We start from the raw sequence: 20,751 nt of genomic DNA on the forward strand, positions 1-20,751 counted from the left end.
ACAAACCTTGGATTAAGGTGGCACTTTGCCTAATCCCAGGTGCCTATAGAATAAAGCATAAAAAACTAAAAAGTTGCATATAAAGAATAGGTAAGATACACAGACGATAAAGTGAGAGATGATTTGGGTCAAGACAGTATTTAAAGGGGTTAACAGCTGAAATTACCCTGGAACCTATGACAGATCCCCACCTCTAGAATCAAAAATCACAAAGAACACATATACAACAGAGTACATCAGTAAAGTCGATGAATAACACATAAACTCACACTCCAACCACAGTGAACTACAACGTAGCTGTGGAATTCATGGGATTCCCTGATGGCTCAGCAGTAAAGAAGATGCCTGCAGGAGATGAGGGTTTGATCCCTGAGCTGGGAAGATCCCTTGGAGAAGAAAATAGCGACCCACTCCAGTATTCTTGCCTGGGAAATCCCGTGGACAAGAGGAATCTGGCGGGTTACAGTTCATGGGGTCGCAAAAGAGTCGCTTACAGCTTAACGACTAAACAACAACAAAGTATTTCATACCATTTTGATCAGGATTTTTTTGTTTTGAAAAAGAAAACACTTGGACCACATTTAAAAAGTGGGACAAAGATATGACAAAGATACACATAAATGAGAAATAAAATTCAAATTAGAAAGTCATCTTTCTGACCACATCACATCACAGGTTTCTGGCTAGCAATCAGATTGGCCATGGCTAGCCAAAAGGCACATGCTGTCCAAAGGTACCTTCCCAAAAGGCAATCAATCATCTGCAGCCTGAGGAACAAGGGATTAAGGTCACATGACCACCTGAAAGCATGTCCTGCTGTGAGGACAGAGCAGTGACCTCAAGGTCAATAGTATAGCACAGGTGCCACTCTCACATCCGTACATGACTACTGGAAAAACCACAGCTTTGCCTATATGGACCTTTGTCAGCAAAGTGATGCCTCTGCTTTCTAATACACTATCTACGTTCATCAGAGCTTTTCTTCCAAGGAGAAAGTGTTTTTATTTCAAGGCTGTGGTCACCATCCGATTGCCACAGATTGCCAGGAGAAATATCAATAACTTCAGATATGCAGATGACACCACTCTAATGGCAGAAAGCAAAGAAGAAGTAAAGAGCACCTTGATGAAAGTGAAAAAGGAGAGTGAAAAAGTTGGCTTAAAGCTCAACATTCAGAAAACTAAGATCACGGCATCTAGTCCCATCAGTTCAGTTCAGTTCAGTCGCTCAGTCATGTCTGACTCTTTGCGACCCCATGAATCGCAGCACGCCAGGCCTCCCTGTCCATCACCAACTCCCGGAGTTCACTCAGACTCACGTCCATCGAGTCAGTGATGCCATCCAGCCATCTCATCCTCTGTCGTCCCCTTCTCCTCCTGCCCCCAATCCCTCCCAGCATCAGGGTCTTTTCCAATGAGTCAACTCTCCGCATGAGGTGGCCAAAGTACTGGACTTTCAGCTTCAGCATCATTCCTTCCAAAGAAATCTCAGGGCTGATCTCCTTCAGAATGGACTGGTTGGATCTCCTTACAGTCCAAGGGACTCGCAAGAGTCTTCTCCAACACCACAGTTCAAAAGCATCAATTCTTTGGCACTCAGCTTTTTTCACAGTCCAACTCTCACATCCATACATGACCACTGGAAAAACCATAGCCTTGACTAGACGGACCTTTGTTGGCAAAGTAATGTCTCTGCTTTTCAACATGCTATCTAGGTTGGTCATAACTTTTCTTCCAAGGAGTAAGCGTCTTTTAATTTCATGGCTGCAGTCATCATCTGCAGTGATTTTGGAGCCCAAAAAAATAAAGTCTGACACTGTTTCCACTGTTTCCCCATCTATTTTCCATGAAGTGATGGGACCAGATGCCATGATCTTCGTTTTCTGAATGTTCAGCTTTAAGGCAACTTTTTCACTCTCCTCTTTCACTTTCGTCATTAAAAAGCAGATGGATTTTTGCTGACAAAGATCCGTCTAGTCAAAGCTATAGTTTTTCCAATAGTCATGAAAGCTGAGCAATGAAGAATGGATTCTTTTGAATTGTGGTGTTGGAGAAGACTCTTGTGAGTCCCTCGGACTGCAAGGAGATCCAACCAGTCCATCCTAAAGGAATCAGTCTTGAATATTCATTGGAAGGACTGCTGCTAAAGGTGAAACTCCAACATTTTGGCAAAAGACCCTGATGCTGAGGGAAAAGATTGAAGGTGGAAAGAGAAGGAGACATAGAGGATGAGATGGTTGGATGGCATCACCAACTCAATGGATGTGAGTTTGAGTAAGCCCTGGGAGTTGGTGATGGACAGGGAAGCCTGGCATGCTGCAGTCCACGGGGTCTCAAAGAGTCGGACATGACTGAGCAACTGAACTGAACGAACTGAACTGAACTGATGGGACTGGATGCCATGATCTTAGTTTTTTGAGTATTGAGTTTAAGCCAGCTTTTTCACTCTCCTTTTTCACCTTCATCAAGAGGCTCTTTAGTTCCTCTTCACTTTCTGCCATTAGAGTGGTGTCATCTGCATATCTGAAGTTGTTGATACTTCTCCCAGCAGTCTTGATTCCAGCTTGTGGTTCATCCAGCCCAGTGTTTCACATGATGTACTCTGCACAGGGCTTCCCTGGTGGCTCAGAGGGTAAAGCGTCTGCCTACAATGCGGGAGCCTGGGGTTCAATCCCTGGGTCGGGAAGACCCTCTGGAGAAGGAAATGGCAACCCACTCCAGTACTCTTGCCTGGAAAATCCCATGGACGGAGGAGCCTGGTAGGCTACAGTCTATGGTGTCGCAAAGAGTTGGACACAACTGAGTGACTTCACTCACTCTGCATATAAGTTAAATAAGCAGGGTAACAATATACAGCCTTGATGTACTCATTTCCTGATCTGGAACCAGTCTGTTGTTCCATGTAAGGTTCTAACTTAACTGTTGCTTCTTGACCTGCATACAGGTTTCTCAAGAGGCAGGTCAGGTAGTCTAGTATTCCCATCTCTTTAAGAATTTTCCAGTTTGTTGTGATCCACACAGTCAAAGGCTTCAGTGTAGTCAATGAAACAGAAGTTGATGTTTTTCTGGAATTCCCTTGCTTTTTCTGTGATCCAATGGATGCTGGCAATTTGATCTGCCTTTTCTAAATCCACTGTATATCTGGAAATTCTCAGTTCACATACTGTTGAAGCCTAGCTTGAAGGAGTTTGAGCATTACCTTCCTAACATGTGAAACAAGTACAATTGTACAGTAGTTTGAACATTCTTTGGCATTGCCTTTCTTTGGGATTGGAATGAAAACTGACCATTTCCAGTCCTGTGGCCACTGCTGAGTTTTCCAAATTTTCTGGCATTTCCAAATTTCCAAAGTGCAGCACTTTTAACAACACCATCTTTTAGGATTTGAAAGAGCTCAGTTGGAATTTCATCACCTCCACGTGCTTTGTTTGTAGTTATGCTTTCTAAGGCCCACTTGAGTTCACACTCCAAGATGTCTGGCTCTAGGTGAGTGACCACACCATCATGGTTATCCGTGTCATTAAGACCTTTTTTATACAGTTCTTCTGTGTATTCCTGCCACCTCTTTTTAACCTCTTCTGCATCTGTTAGGTCCTTACCAACTCTGTTCTTTATTGTGCCCATCTTTGCATGAAATGTTCTAATGTCCTTGAAGAGATCTCTAGTTTTTCCCATTCTATTATTTTCCTCTATTTCTTTGCATTGTTCACTTAAGAAGACTTGCTTTCTTATCTCCCCTTGCTATTCTTTGGAACTCTACATTCAGATGGGTATATCTTTCCTTTTCTCCTTTGCCTTTCGCTTCTTGTCTTTTCTCAGCTATTTGTAAGGCCTCCTCAGAGAGCCATTCTGCCTTCTTGCATTTCTTTTCCTTGGGGATGGTTTTAGTCACCGCCTCCTGTACAGTGTCATGAACCTCCATCCATAGTTCATCAGGCACTCTGTCTATCAGATCTAATCCCTTGCATCTATTTGTCACCTCCATTGTATAATCATAAGGGATTTGATTTAGGTCATACCTGAATGGTCTAGTGGTTTTCCCTACTTTCTTCAATTTAAGTCTGAATTTTGCAGTACAGAGCTCATGATCTGAGCCACAGTCAGCTCCCTGTCTTGTTTTTGCTGACTGTATAGAGCTTCTCCACATTCAACTGCAAAGAATACAATCCATCTGATTTTGGTATTGACCATCTGGTGATGTCCATGTATATAGTTGTCTCTTGTGTTGTTGGAGGAGGGTGCTATAACTAGTGCGTTGTCTTGGCAAAACTCTGTTGGCCTTTGCCCTGCTTCATTTTGTACTCCAAGGCCAAAACTGCCTGTTACTCCAGGTATCTCTTGACTTCCTACTTTTGCATTTCAATACCCTATGATGAAAAGGACATCGTTTTTTGGTATTAGTCCCAGAAGGTCTTGTAGGTCTTCAGAGAACCATTCGACTTCAGCTTCTTCGGCACTGGTGATTGGGGCACAGACTTGGCATACTGTGATGCTCCGTGTTTGCCCTGGAAATGAACTGAGATCATTCCATCATTTTTAAGATTGCACCCAAGTACTGCATTTCGAGGGTTCCCCTGGTGGCTCAGATGGTAAAAGTCTGCCTGTAATGCAGGAGACTCAGGTTCGGTCCCTGGGTCAGGAAGATCCCCTGGAGAATGGAACAGCTACCCACTCCAGTGTTCCTGACTAGAGAATTCCATGGACAGAGGAGCCTGGCAGGCTACAGTCCCTGGGGTCACAAAACGTCAGACACGGCTGAGTGATTAACAATTTCACTTTCACAACATTTCGAAGAATGGATGCTTTCAAACTGTGGTGCTGGAGAAGATTCTTGAATGTCCCTTGGATTACAAGAAGATCAAACCAAGTCGATCCTAAAGAAAATCAACCCCGAATATTCACTGGAAGGACTGATGCTGAAGCCGAAGCTCCAATAGTTTGGCCACATGATACAAAGAGCCAACTCACTGGAAAAGACCCTGATTTTAGGAAAGACTGACTGCATGAGGAGAAGGCAACAATGGAAGATGAGAGACTTAGACGGCATCATCAGCTCTACGGACATGAGTCTGAGCAAATTCCAGGAGATGGTGAAGGACAGGGAAGCCTGGCGTGCTGCAGTCCACGGGGTCGCAAGGAGTCGGACATGACTGAGCCCCTGAACAACAACAGCTACAGGTAATTTGGCAAAAAACATGTTCGTTAACATGATAATCTGACTGAAATGACAGTCAAAAATAAACATACTTGTACTGACATTAATTCCTTACTCTCAATAAATGGATCATGGCTATGTAAGATGTGGGTAGTACGGAAAGATCGGTAAAGGGAACTCTTTGTGGTATCTTTGTAACTCTTCTGTAAATGTAAATTTATTTCTAAAGAAAAATTATTATAAACACAATTATTCAAAATAAAAATTGATTCTCAAAAGTGGAAAAATTGAAAATACTTAGTCTTTTTTGTTTTCGATTGCAGTTTTCTCCTATTATATGGAAGTAGAGCATTCCTCTGAAATCTTTAAGCCAAAACAGCATAAATTGAAGAAGCAATTGCCTTAGGAGACAGCTAGCTAAGGGATGCACAAAATAAATCGAGATAGGAACAGTTCAAAGCTATGGTTGAGCGTGTTACCAGAGAAGGAGTTTGGTGGTGGACCACCCCTACAACAGCTGGCTCCCTTCAAGACAAATGCTGAATGCTATTTTTGCTTTTTGCCTTTTTCCATAAAAGTGAAAATCCTCTTCAGATTGCTTTCAGTTATTAAAAATAGGTACTAATGTAGGTCTTTCATCAAAGTGGAGTAAATCAAACTTCCCAAAAGTAAGGGATGCAGTACATGTATCCATACCTTAATTATATCATGGACTGCTTATATGATCCTATATATATATTTTTTAGAATTATTATTTCATATTTCAAGATTTCCAGGTTTTATCCTACTGTTTAAAATTCTAATTGACTTTTTGCCAGTTATTACTGCTTTCACTGATAACTACAGAGAAAAATTAGAAAAATATAAATCTTCCATATTGAGAACCAGTATGAAAAAACTGGGATTTGCATTAGAAATAATATGAATCTATACAATCAGGTTAGGAATAAAATCTGAGCATCCCTTACTACCCCATCTATCCTCTTTCTGAGTTCAGACCCCAAAAGCTGGGTCAGTGGGGAACACCTGTAATTCAAAACACACAGGTATTATGGACTTACGTATAGGTTTTTGTTATTCTCATTTGTACACTTTTTCAGTTTTCTCTAAGGAAATGTTAAAATAAATGAAAACCATAAGAGGCAAGGATTTGGAACTTCTCAGGGCTTGGGGTCTTTTTTTTAGCTTTTTCCACTTAAACTTTTTCGAAGTAATTTAGGGAGCCAATAAATAAAGCCAATTGCAATTGCTTCCTGAAGGTAGTTTAGTTCACTTTTCTGGTGTTTGTATTGAATTTTTTTAAAAAGACTAAAAAATGAAATTACAGAAGATAGTCAAAGTCTATAATTAATTAGAATAGACTTGTAAAAATATACCAGATTATTATTCAAAATAAATTCATTTTTACCTGACCTAGAAAAAACACACAAAGGTAAGGATAAATATTTGCTTTAACTTGAACCTTTCATCACAAATGTCCTACATTCTTAAAGTCTAGATATGTGTTCTTTGCGTATTAGCAGCTTTTCACTGACACTTCATTTTTTTCTTTTTTTTAAATAGCTGACTGGAATTTTCATTGTGGATGGCTGGCAGATATCAACTTCTAGAATCGAAGATGTAATCCCCTTTGTGTTTCTTTGATTTACATGACCCTACAAGAATGCAATCATGAAGATTCTATGGTTGATTAAGACACTGTGGAGGACGAAACGACTTGAAGGACACCTTTACATATTGACCCCACTCTCAGGCTGTGTTTCTAACCATATGGTACTCTAACAGTGACTGTGATGAGGCTGTCATTTCCATGCTTGAAACAAAGATAAGAAGAACTTCCAATTTCAACATAAAGGTCACACTAGTTATTTTCATTTAAGCCACTTGCCTATGTGTTACTCCAAGGACAGTAAGTTGCTGACAGCAGCTTCATCTGAGCATTTGATATTTCATTATAATTCTCAAGATTTTTCCCAGAAGTTAAGGATGGGTTTCTGTTCTAGCAACAGAGTAAACACCACAGCGTGGAGTTACTGCTGTACAAGCTGTCAATGGTAAAAAGCTTTTCAAAAAAAAGAGGAGACATACTCTTAAAACGATCATCATTATATAAGATGTCGAAGGGAACTAGACTCTGCAAATTTCTCAATACAGAGAACACAAAACACAGTGACAGTTAGTTCGAAAGGGTACTAGAATCTGCAGATTTCTCAATGTAGAGAACATGAAACCATAAGCATCACGATTCCCAGTGTTAAGAATGTTTCACCCATCTTAAACTGTACTTGTATTCTAAAAATATATATTATTACAATAAGATAACACAGAGAGCATTAGTTACTTTCAATGGTAAATATGGCAAAAACTGTTGGCTACCAATTTAACAATTTTTCCTTCCACAACCTTCTCCCTTGCCGGCACAGCCTGCCTATACCTCAGAAGCTAAAAGTGCCAGAAAGTTCTCTTTCTAGCCTCTGTTAAGGCAAGAGCATGAATTAATAATCCTATCTACTGGGGCCTCAGAGAGCTGCAGCTGGCCGGCAGGCCTTTGGAACAGGCTTTCTTCACCAATAAAGAGATATGTAGGACTTTCCTGGTGGTATACTGGATAAGGATCCATCTGCCGATGCAGGGGACACAGGTTTGACCCCTGGTCTGGAAAGATTCCACATCCATGGGAAAACTGTGCCCGTGCGCCACAACTCTACTGAACCTCTGCTCCAGAGCCTGGGTGCCGCGACTGCTGAAGGCAGCGTGCTCTGGAGGCCTGCAGGCTGCAACTACTGAGCCCGTGTGCCAAAACTACTCAAGCCTGCACGTCCAGCGCCCGTGCTCTGTAATAGGAGAAGCCACAGCCACGAAAAGCCCACCCACCATAGGAGAGTAGTCCCAGCCTGCCGCAACTAGAGAAAGCCCTCACAAAACGATGAAGATCCAGTGCAGCTTAAAAAAGAGAGAGAGAGAGAGGTGTACAGGAGGAAACTGCTGCCCTAGGTAATACCTGGTTGCATCTGCATGTGACCCCTAGAAACCTGTAGCAGTCTCACAACCCTAAGGAAAGATATCACCACGTTGCTAAAAGTTACACCGAGAAATCACTGGGTAACTAAGCCCTGAACCAACAATGAATATCCTTGCATCCAGACTTCTTGTGCTCAGTTGCTCAGTCGTGCAGGACTCTCTGCAGCCCCACAGACAGCCAGGCAGGTGCCTGTCCATGGAATCTTCCAGGCAAAAATACTGGAGCTGGTTGCCATTTCCTACTCCAGGGGATCTTCCCAACCCAGGGATCAAACCCACACTTAACGTCTCCTGCACTAGCAGGTGGATTCTTTATCACTAGCGCCACCTTCTTGTCAGGTAAGTTATTAGTTTATGGCTTTAGTTTAAGCCACTTTTATCTGGATAGTGTCATTTGCGGGCGAGTCCATCTGTTCACTGCATGCTATCAGGATCAGGCATTTGTGTGTGTTAGTCGCTCAGTCGTGTCCTACTCTTTGCAACCCCATGGACTCCTCTGTCCATAGGATTCTCCAGACAAGAATACTGGAGTGGTTTGCCATTTCCTTCTCCAGGGCATCTTCCCAACCCAGGGCTCAAACCTGGGTCTCCTGCATTGCAGGCAGATTCTTCACCGTCTGAGCCACCAGGGAAGCAAATATCTATTCACTGCAAGCTATCGAGATCGGGCACTTAGACTACTGCTACTTAGCTGACTCCCGTCATTACTGTTACCTGAAACCTGGGTAGGCCTCTTGGCGGGTGTCTAGACAGTATGATAGGGATAGAACCGAATAGTTATACAGGTAGTTGTAGAAGTCCCAATAGGGGACTATAGATAGAGAAGGAAACCTCAAGAAAGCTACTGGGACATTGTTCAATGAAGCAGGCTTGCTTAACCATAAAACTATACACAAACCCACAAGGTATGCCCCAGGCCATTAGATGGAAGAAAAACATCACCACCATTCTAGAGTCAGACACTTTCCTGCCAAGTATGAAGGAGGATCTACTGATGTATGCCTTACGTCTGCATCTGTGTCTACTTGAAGAAGGCAGTCTTTTCCCCTCCCACTTTTTTTCATTATAAAATGGGTAGCCCACTCAATCCTTAGGGCAGAGTTCCCTTGCCTGCCCACCTGCATCTCTTATAAGCATCCTATATGAACAGATCTACTTCTTGCCTATCACTTTGTCTCTCACTGAACTCCTTCTACACTGAGACAAAAAGCAGCTCAGTCTCGGTAAGTCCAGACATAAGGTGAGTGATTCTAATTAAAAGATTGTGGGTTAGAGTCCCAAACTGGGTTTTGGCTGGGTTCCAGTCCTGGCCTTATGGGTTCAAGACTCAAACTAGGTTTTGGCTGGGTTTGAGTTTCAACACATGGGTTCAAGCCCCATTCTGAGGTAAATGATTTCAAATAGGCACAGCCAAGCCAAAGATCAGGAGATCTTTGTAACCTCTGTAATACATCCAGATCCTTCTGTATTACTTGCAGCAAGTAAGGAGGACACCTGGGAACTTTCCCAAAGTAGTCTTTTCCCAAACAGCAAAAGTGGGGAGGTTTTGTTTTGTTCTAATTTATTTGTGTGAAAGTCACTCAGTTGTGTTCAACTCTTTGCGACCCCAAGGACTATTCAGTCCATGGAATTCTCTAGGCCAGAATACTGGAGTGGGTAGCCTTTCCCTTCTCCAGGGGATCTCCCCAATCCAGGGATCAAACCCAGGTCTCCCACATTACAGGCGAATTCTTTACCAGCTAAGCCACAAGGGAAACAATTTATTTACTTGGCTGCACCAGGTCTTAGGTGAGGCATGCTGAATCTTTAGTTGCACTGTGAGAACTCTTAGTTGTGGCATCTATCTCCATGACCAGGGATCAAACCCAGACCCCCTGCATTGGCAGCAGGGAGTCTTATCCACTGGACCACCAGCAAAGTCCAAAAAGTGGGGAAGTTTTAAGCTAAGGGTATATGCATATTCGTGAACAGGCCTGAGTAAAGGAGAATTTGGCATAAAATTGGGACAAGGAATTTCAGGGTGGTCCAGGGGTTAAAACCCCTTGTTTTCACTGCAAGGGTACAGGTTCAATCCCTGGTCGAGTGAACTAAGATCCCACAAGCTGAGCAGTGTGGCCAAAACAACAATAAATTGGAGCAAATTGGGGCAAAGATCAACAGAGTCCAGGCTTTGGTTGATTAAGGTCAGGAGGCTCAGCATCATTCCATCCTCTACCTGGGTGGGGGCCTTAGTTCCTGCAGAACTCAAAGATATCCTATGTACATCTTGTGAGGAGGAGCTAGGACTTTGCTTTATCACTGCACTACTGTTTAACTGTCTTTTCTCTGTCCTGTATTCCCCTACTTTCCTTAAGGTCATAATTACTGCCAGACTTCTTTCATGGGCAAGCATTGTAACCAGACATAGACCACAAAATGGCTTCTTTTATGTCAAGAAAGTGGTTCCTGGTTCTTCTCCAGAGACTGCTTAACTTACCTGTTTACATTACCAGTGTCTCAGATACCTTACTCCCTACTGCTTCATTCATTTTTCTTTTCTGCCTTTTACTAAGGAGCAAACTCAGTATAATATACATATATTCATGGAGTCACAGAATCGGACACAACTGAACAACTAACACTTTTACATGCTTCAAAATAAAGTCTATGCTTCCCCTGTAACTCTTCATCACGGTCAATGGGAAGGTACTTTTTGCCTCCAGTATATTTTTCAGTTATGCCTGCTTTTAATAGCATTAGAGACATGTTGCAATTTTTAGCTTACACTTTCTTACTATTGAAAACAATTTCATATTGAAATCAAAACTGATCTAAAATTTCTAGAAAGAAAATGCTAAAGATAGAATAAAGATTTGCATTTACATGTCAATAAGTGGAGCTGAATGGTGAGGCACCTTGAATAATAAATAATTGAATGTACTATCTTTTTTACCTATAAAGAAAACAAACAAAAAGAAATGTCAATTTAAAAAAAGAGACAGAGACACGATGAATTACATACATGTGAGCTCAAAATCCTGGCTTACAGTTAATTTTTAAGAGAGCTCTTAAAAATTGTTTCTTGCATGCTATGCTTAAAGGGATAAAGATACTACCATGATATTCATGTTTACTCATAACAGGGCAAGAATCCTTAAGCAAGACTTGAGAAAACCTTTGCTGAATATTATTCAGTGACGCAGTAAAATGAAAACTTAGCTAAACTAGCCAAACAGATGTAACTGACATTTGATTTATTAAGAGGAAAAAAAAAAGGTTTTTAGAAATAAAAAGACTATAAATTCTGAAAATTTCAGGTCCTTCTCTTTGATATACTTTCTGTTACTATTTTTCTGCTTATTACACAAACATACTAGGGGAGAAAAAAAAATTACCCTTTTCTGAATATCAGTCAGAAAAATAAAAGCAAATATTAGAAAAAATTATTCTGAAAACTATGACACAAAGACTTGAAAAACAATTTCAGATGCATCAAAATTATTGATCAGTTCAGTTCAGTTGCTCACTTGTGTGTAACTCTTTGTGACTCCATGGACTGCAGCATGTCAGGCTTCCCTGTCCATCACCAACTCCCAGAGATTTCTGCTCAAACTCATGTCTACAGAGTCGGTGATGCCATCCAATCATCTTATCCTCTGTCGTCCCCTTCTCCTCTCATCTTCAATCTTTCCCAGCATCAGGGGCTTTTCCAGTGAGTCAGTTCTTCCCATCAGGTGGCCAAAGTATTGGAGTTTCAGCTTCAGCAGCAGTCCTTCCAATGAATATTCCGGACTGATTTCCTTTAGGATTGACTAGTTGGATCTCCTTGTAGTCCAAGGGACTCTCAAGAGTCTTCTCCAACACCATAGTTCAAAAGCATCAATTCTTCAGCACTCAGCTTTCTTTATAGTCTAACTCTCACATCCATACATGACTACTGGAAAAACCATAGGTTTGACTAGACAGACCTTTGTTGGCCAAGTAATGTCTCTGCTTTATATGCTGTCTAGGTTGTTCATAACTTTTCTTCCAAGGAGCAAGCATCTTTTAATTTCATGGCTGCAGTCACCATCTGCAGTGATTTTGGAGCCCCCGCCAAAAATAAAATCTCTCACTGTTTCCATTGTTTCCTCATCTATTTGCCATGAAGTGATGGGACCAGATGACATGATCTTAGTTTTCTGACTGTTGAGCTTTAAGCCAAGTTTTTCACTCTCCTCTTTCACTTTCATCAAGAGGCTCTTTACTTCTTCTTTGCTTTCTGCCATAAGGGTGGTTATCATCTGCATATCTGAGGTTATTGATATTTCTCCCGGCAATCTTGATTCCAGCTTGTGCTTCATTCGGCCTGGCATTTCTCATGATGTTCTCTGCATGTAAGTTAAATATGCAGGGTGACAATATACAGCCTTGGGAAAGTACTCCTTTCCCAATTTGGAACCAGTCTGTTGTTCCATGTCCAGTTCTAACTGTTGCTTCTTGACCTGCATACAGATGTCTCAGGAGGCAGGTCAGGTGGTCTGGTATTCCCATCTCTTTCAGAATTTTCCACAGTTTGCTGTGATCTACATAGTCAAAGGCTTTGACATAGTCAATAAGGCAGAAGTAGATGTTATTTTTAAACTCTCTTGCTTTTCCATGATCCAACGGATTTTGGCAATTTGATCTCTGGTTCCTCTGCCTTTTCTAAATTCAGTTGGAACATCTGGAAGTTCACAGTTCATGTACCATTGAAGCCTGGCTTGGAGAATTTTGAGCATTACTTTACTAGCATGTGAGATGAGTGCAATTGTGCGGTAGTTTGAGCATTCTTCGGCATTGCCTTTCTTTGGAATTGGAATGAAAACTGACCTTTTCCAGTGCTGTGGCCACTGCTGCGTTTTCCAAATTTGCTGGCATATCGAGTGCAACACTTTCGCAGCACCATCTTTTAGGATTTGAAATAGCTCAACTGGAATTCCAAGACCTCCGCTAGCTTTGTTCGTAGTGATGCTTCCTAAGGCCAACTTGACTTTGCATTCCAGGAAGTCTGGCTCTAGGCCAGTGATCACACCATCGTGGTTATCTGGGTCATGAAGATCATTTTTGTATAATTCTTCTGTGTATTCTTGCCACCTCTTCTTAATATCTTCTGCTCCTGTTAGGTCCATTCCATTTCTGTCCTTTATTGTGCCCATCTTTGCATGAAATGTCCCCTTGGTATCTCTAATTTTCTTAAAGAGATCTCTAGTCTTTCCAATTCTATTTTCTTCCTGTGTTTCTTTGCACTGATCGCTGAGGAAGACTTTCTTATCTCTCCTTGCTGTTCTGTGGAGCTCTGCATTCAGATGGGCATATCTTTCCTTTTCTCCTTTGCTTTTGCATCTTTTCTTTCCTCAGCTTTTTTGTAAGGCCTCCTCAGACAGCCATTTTGCCTTCTGCATTTCTTTTTTTTTTTATATATATTGTATTGGTTTTGCCATACATCAACATGAATCCGCCACGGGTGTACACGTGTTCCCCATCCTGAACCCCCCTCCCTCCTCCCTCCCCTGCATTTCTTTTTCTTGCAGATGATCTTGATCACTGCCTCCTGTACAATGGCACAAACCTCCATGCAAGGTTCTTCAGGCACTGTCTATCAGATCTAATCCCTTGAATCTATTTCTCATTTCCATTGTATAATCATAAGGGATTTGATTTAGGTCATACCTGAATGGTCTAGTGGTTTTCCCTACTTTCTTCAATTTCAGTCTGAATTTTGCAATAAGGCATTTATGATCTGAGCCACAGTCAGCTCCCGGCCTTGTTTTTCCTGACTGTATAAAGCTTCTCCATCTTTGGCTGCAAAGAATATAATCAATCTGATTTCGACCTATCTTCAGACCTATGCTAATGATCTTTCCTTTATGGGGTATATTCTTCTCTCCGCTACTCTCATCTGGGTGAATAATGAGGTACTGACAAGCACTTGTGAACTAAACCCTATAAAACTTAGTAACATGGGGACCTGATTAAAAAAAAAAAAAAGATTTTTAACTCCTTGTTTTAAAAGCCCTTGTTAAAAAATTAAATTTGATTTTTTTATATCAGCTGGTTTTATCATTTTTAATATCCAAATAAGACAATGATTTTTGTCAAATATGAACTAAACAACTCTGTAAGTAAAATTATGATGACTACTAAATTCTTTCTCAGTTCAAATTCACTACTCATACTTAAGACACTAAAGAAGACCTGAGATGAAGAGTTTGAAAACCAATATTCTATGTAATAGGTTATTCACTGCAGCACTGCTGTAACTTCAAGAAACTGGAAAGAACCTACATGACCATCAGTGAGAGACTAGTTAAAAATAATTATGGCACATTCATACAATGAAATACTATACAACATTAAAAAAAAGAGGGGGGGGCAATCAGGCCATAAAGTAAAACACATCCAGATTGGAAAGGAAGAAATAAACCTATCTGTATCTGTAGATGACATAATCTTGTACACAGAAAATCCTAATGAATTCACTAAAATAATTATCAGAACTAATAAATGAGTTCAGTCAATAAATGAGACCTATATTGATAAAAGATCAATATAGGGACTTTCCTGGTGGTCCAGTGCCTAAGACTCAGCACTCCCAATGCTAGGGACCCAGGCTGGATTCCTGGTGAGGAATTAGACCTCACATGCTGAAACTAAAGACCCTGCATGCTGTGACTAAGATCCAGGACAGCCAAATAAATATTTAAATGAGTATTTTTTTAAAAGGTCAATATATAATATTCAACTATATTTCTGTATACTTGCAATAGATAATCTGAAAATGGAGTTAAGAAAACAATTCCAGTTATAATAGCATCAAAAAGAGTAAAATATTTATTAATAAATTTAAGAAAAGAAGCACAAAACTTAGATATTCTGAAAAGACAAAACATGAATGAGAGAAACTTTAAAAGACTCAAATAAATTAAAAGACATATTCATGTTCTGATTAAAATGGCACCACTCTCCAAGTTGAGCTACACATTCAACATTAAGCCAGTCAAAATTCTAGCTGGCTTCTTTGCAGAAATAAACCACCTGATCCTAAAATTCATGAAAATTCAAGACACTAAGAAGAACCAAACAATCTTGAAAAAGAACAAAGTTGGAACAAAATAACATTTCCTGATTTCAAAACTTACTACAAAGCTGCAGTAACCAAGACCATGTGGTACCAGCATAAGGATAGACATATGGGTGAGCGGAAAAGAAATAAAGAATGAAGAAATAAATCTTGACGTTTAGGTCAGTTGATTTCAATAGAATTCAAAGACAATTCAATGGAGAAAAAAATAGTCTTTTGTTGAACAAATAGTGCTGGGACAATTTGCTATCCACATGCAAAAGAATGAAACTGGATTCCTTCCTCACTTTTTGTACAGAAATCAACTCAAAATGTAAAAACTAAAAGTATAAAACTTTTAGAACACGGGTGCAAATCTTCCTGACTTTCGATTAGACAATCATTTGTTAGACATGACACCAAAAGCACAAGCCACAAAAGAAAACATTTGTAAGCTGGACTTCATCAAACTTAAAAACTTTAAAAGGACAGCATCAACAAAGTGAAAAGACAAGCCCCAGAATGGAAGTAAACACTTTCAGATCATATATGTGATAAAGGATTTGCATCTAAAACATGTAAGAGCTCTCAAAAGAAAACAAACCGAAAATAAATAACTCTTACAAAGGGGCTTCCTTGGTGGCTCAATGGTAAAGAGTTAACCTGTCAGCGCAAGAGATGCAGGTTCTATATCCAGGAAGATCCCACATGCCGCAGAGCAACTAAGTCCACACGCTACAACTAATGAGCCAGAACTCAGTGCACCGGAACTACCGAGCCAGCCCTCTACAGCCCTCGAGTGGCACCTACGGAGCTCACGTGCCACAATTACCGAAGCCCACACAGCCTACAGCCCGTGCTCTGCACCAAGAGAGGCCCCTGTAACAAGCCTGCACACCACAGCCACAGAGTGGCCCCCCACTTGCCGCCATCAGAGAAAAGCCTCTGCAACGCACAGCCAAAAGTAAATTTTAAAAAACCCCAAATTCTTACAAGTCAACAATAAAAAGACAATCCAACTGAAAAGTGGGAAAAGGATGTGACTGTACATCTCTCTTTAAAACCGCATACAAATTGTCAGTACTGCCATGTGACCCCAGCAATCCCACTGCTGGGCATACACCCCAAGGAAACCAGAACTGAAATAGACATATGTACCGCAATGCTCATTGCAACACTATTTACAATAGCTAGGACATGAAAGCAACCTAGACATCCACTGATAGATGAATGGATAAGGAAGCAATGGAATATTACTCAGCTATAAAAAGAAATCCATCTGAGTCAGTTCTAATGAAGCAGATGAACCTGCAGCCTATTATACACAGTGAAGTAAGTCAGAAAAAGAAAGACAAATACTGTATATTAATGCATATTTATGGAATTTAGAAAGACAGTACCGACCATCTTACCTGCAGAGTAGCAAAGGAGACACAGATGTAAAGAACAGACTTTTGGTCTCAGTGGGAGAAGGCGAGGGTGGGACGATTTGAGAGAATAGCATTGAAACATGTACATTACCATATGTAAAACAGATGACCAGTGCAAGTTCTATGCATGAAGCAGGGCACCCAAAGCCAGTGCTCTGGGACAACCCAGAAGGATAGGGTGGGGAGGGAGGTGGGGGTTCATGATGGCAGGGAAACACACATATACCAACGGCCAATACATGTTGATGTATGGCAAAAACCATCACAATATTGTAAAGTAATTATCCTCCAATAAAAATTAATATATAAAATACATATATATATATAAACTGTCAATAAGTACATTAAAAGATGCTCAACATCATTAGCCATCAAGGAAATGCAAATCAAAATCAAAATGAGTTATACCTTTAAACCAGATAATAACAGGTGTTTGGGAGAATAAAAAGAAGTTGGAATCCTCCACTGGTAGGAATTAAAATGGTCCAGCTGCTGTGAAGAACAGCTAGGCAGCTTCCCAAAAGGTTAAACAGAGAGTTACCCTATAATTCAGCAATTCAACTCTAACAGGTGTGTACCCAACAGAATTGAAAGTATCTGTCCACACAAAAGCGTCTACAAGAACATTTATCGTAGTGTTACAATAGCCAAAAAGTGGAAATAACCAAACGTCTGTCAAAGATTAACAGATTTAAAAAGAGGGCCATAGAACTTTTTGATGGTCCAGTGGCTAAGACTCTGTACTACCAAGGCAGGGGACCAGGGTTCAATCCTTGGTCAGGGAACTAGATCCTACATGCTGCAACTAAAGATCCCATATGCCAAAACTAAAGGATTCCACATGGTGCAACAAAAATCAAAGATCCCATGTGCCACAACCGAGACCTGGCACAGCCAAATAAATTTTTTAAGAAGATATATATATATATATATATATATATACACACACACACACACACACACATATATAGACACATATATATACGAAAATGGAAACAGTGGCTGACTTTATTTTGGGGAGCTCCAAAATCACTGCAGATGGTGACTGCAGCCACGAAATTAAAAGATGCATACTCCTTGGAAGAAAACCTATGACCAACCTAGACAGCATATTAAAAAGCAGACACATTATTTTGCCAACAAAGGTCTGTCTAGTCAAAGCTATGGTTTTTCCAGTAGTCATGTATGGATGTGAGAGTTGGACTATAAAGAAAGCTGAGTGCTGAAGAACTGATGCTTTTGAACTCTGGTGTTGGAGAAGACTCTTGAGAGTCCCTTGGACTGCAAGGAGTTCAAACCAGTCCATCCTAAAGGAAATCAGTCCAGAATATTCGTTGAAAGGACTGCTGCTGAAGCTGAAACTCCAATACTTTGGCCACCTGATGTGAAGAGCTGACTCATTTGAAAAGCCCCTGATGCTGGGAAAGATTGAAGATGAGAGGAGAAGGGGACGACAGAGGATAAGATGATTGGATGGCATCACTGACTCAATGGACATGAGTTTGAGAAAACTCCGGGAGTTGGTGATGGACAGGGAAGCCTGGCATGCTGCAGTCCATGAGGTCACAAAAAGTCAGACATGACTGAGCAACTGAACTGAACTGAATATATATGAAAAAGGGCTATAGCCATACAACGAATACTATTCAACCATTAAAAAAATGAAATATTGATACATGCTACAATAGGTATGAATCTTTGCCAGTCACAAAAGACCACATATTGACTGCATGATTCCATTTAAACAAAATGTCCCAAATAGACAAATCTAAGACAGAAAGTATATATTACCTTTTCTAATTAAATTATTTTTTAAAACAACCATGTTGTTCCTGTATTTATATGCTATGTCTTTCTAAATCCTAAAATAATTCTTCTAAAATAATTTTTAAAGCACTTGAAAGCACAAAAGCATGCTATGAATCAAAGAGAAAAGGCCTGGAATTTTGAAACAGCTAAGGAAAATGCATAAACCTTAAAGGCAGAAAACAAACTGTCTTTATTGAATGCTATCAAATGAACAAAATTCCTTTCAAGTTAAATTCAAGTCTTCCTTTGAACTGAAAATTATTATCAATAATTAAGCTTTAATTTGCAAAATATCTGTATATTTTATAAAGGCAATCATCAGTGTAAAGTTGAAACTTACTAGATTTACATCACAGTAAATAATTTTAAACTAAACACAACACATAATTGAAATATTTCTTGGAATACTAGAAATGGCAGAACTTGGAGTCAGATATACAGTTTGAATTTTAGTCTGCTATTTAACATCTAGGTGATCAACTATTCACTTGGTCTCTGCAAGCCTCAGTTCAGCCTCCTCTTAAAATCAAGAATTATAATACCTACTTCAGTATGAAAAGAAGCATTCCAACCAGTTACTAAATGGGAAGGTGAGGAGAGCAGTAGTGTTTGATTTCACTCTTTTTAAAAAAAAATCTGTCTTTACCGTTTGAATTTTTTTACAACTTGTACATAATTTAAAAACATAACAAAGACTCTAAAAATTTAAAAATCTACTTTAGGACATTCTTTTAGAGATATTTCATAAGACATCGACACATAGCAGACTCAATTAAATTTCCTCACTCCTTCCATTGCCTCTCATTAATAACTTCTTGAATTCAGGTGAACAAAACTTGGAAGAAGAAAAGTTAAACATTTATTTTTCTGAAGGCTGTCGTTATCAAGAAGGAGATAAAGAAGTGCAATAAAACTAAGCTTCTAAAACACTTTCTTCAAACCATACCTAAGAATTTAATCTGAATTTCCATGTTTACTGATTCTGATCATTTTATTCTGATACTTTTTAAGGTTTTTGGTTGTTGTTGTTTTTGCAATATAAAGTAACACTGTCAACTGAAAAGGAAACTTGATACCTTAATCCTTTGACCAACAAGACAAATTCAGGATTCAGTCCAGAGAACAGTTACCACTGAAAACACAATACAAATATAAATGACTATTAACTGTCTAGCAAATGAGATAAAACATAAGCTCCACCTTTTTTTGTTTTGACTACATTGAATAGACGAAAGTAATTTAATTGATCTAGGTTGTCACCTTATACTTCACAGAAAATTGTAAGAATTAAAACATTCCCTTCCATATGCTAACTAACAGATGAATAAAGTCAATGTCAGGAGGCAAAGTCGTTTTGCAGGTCAAAAAGGTACTATTTTAAAATCACCAACCTACACTGGAACCACTTAAGTTGGTAATGTGGCCTTTGATAGCTTGTCTTAAAAACTGAGTCATTAGACTTTTACAAGCATCTAACTGTACCCATAGAAGTGTATTAACTAGCATTTCTCATCAAGTTTGTGTAAGTACATAATTAAACCCTCATGTCTTTTAACCTTTACAAATTCTATTCTGGACTATTAGTACATTTATTACTGAGAAAGAATATCCTGGAGTATTATTGCAGTTCTACAGTGTTGTTTTTTAACTGTTTCGAGAACATATCTCTGAAATGAGGAAACAGTAAATTTCAGAAAGATACAACAACGATTCACATAACTATCTCAACATCACGCAGTGGTTGAATGGGACAAAATTTAAAACTTAAAACAGTGAAAGCCAATAGACAAGGGAGTCCCCAGCTCCCAAGCCTTCTCCTTTCCATTTCTTGCAAGACACTTCAAAACTCCAACTCCAAAGACCAAAGTTCGTCTCAGTCCCAGCGGATAAAGACAAGCTCTTAGCCCGACCTCCAAACGGTGCTTCTCCCTGCCACCCGAAGACAGGCGCAGGGGTGACAGGATGGCCGCCCCGCCCGAGAGCGCGGGCGGAAAGGAGGGACACCCGTGACTCACCCACCCTGGGCCCACCGCCAGGCCGCCCGCGGGCTTGGGACCAGACTCTTAGCGCCCCCACGAGGCGGGCAGGCCTCTTCCACGGAGGCCCCCTCCCCAGTCAACGCCCCTCCCCGGGAGAGGCCCGGGCTGCGCACAGACCTGGGGCTCCAGCTCTTCGCCGCGGATCCCAGCCCCGGGCGGGAGCCCTCGCCCCGCCCCGCGACCTGCGAGCATGCGCGTCCGGCGCGACCGCGACTGCGCGCCCCCGAGCGTCCCCGCC

General features: G+C 40.4%; 1 protein-coding gene across 2 annotated transcripts in view; it reads right to left on the bottom strand.

Annotated features, from left to right (window-relative positions):
- Nucleotides 1-20,707, bottom strand: part of SHLD2 (shieldin complex subunit 2) — a 109,385-nt gene extending 88,678 nt beyond the window's left edge. The window contains exons 1-2 of one of the 2 annotated variants that reach the window (XM_040242153.1): nt 20,631-20,707; nt 19,551-19,606 (exon numbers count right to left, since the gene is read on the bottom strand). The gene's annotated coding sequence lies outside the window, so the exon portion shown is untranslated. Of the gene's footprint in view, nt 1-19,550; nt 19,607-20,630 lie in introns of those variants that run through there. The other variant, XM_040242155.1, reaches the window with a different exon arrangement.
- Nucleotides 20,708-20,751: the final 44 nt, after the last annotated feature.

The sequence above is a fragment of the Oryx dammah genome, unplaced genomic scaffold (assembly GCF_014754425.2).
Source record: "Oryx dammah isolate SB20612 unplaced genomic scaffold, SCBI_Odam_1.1 HiC_scaffold_6, whole genome shotgun sequence".
NCBI classification, from domain to species: domain Eukaryota; kingdom Metazoa; phylum Chordata; class Mammalia; order Artiodactyla; family Bovidae; genus Oryx; species Oryx dammah.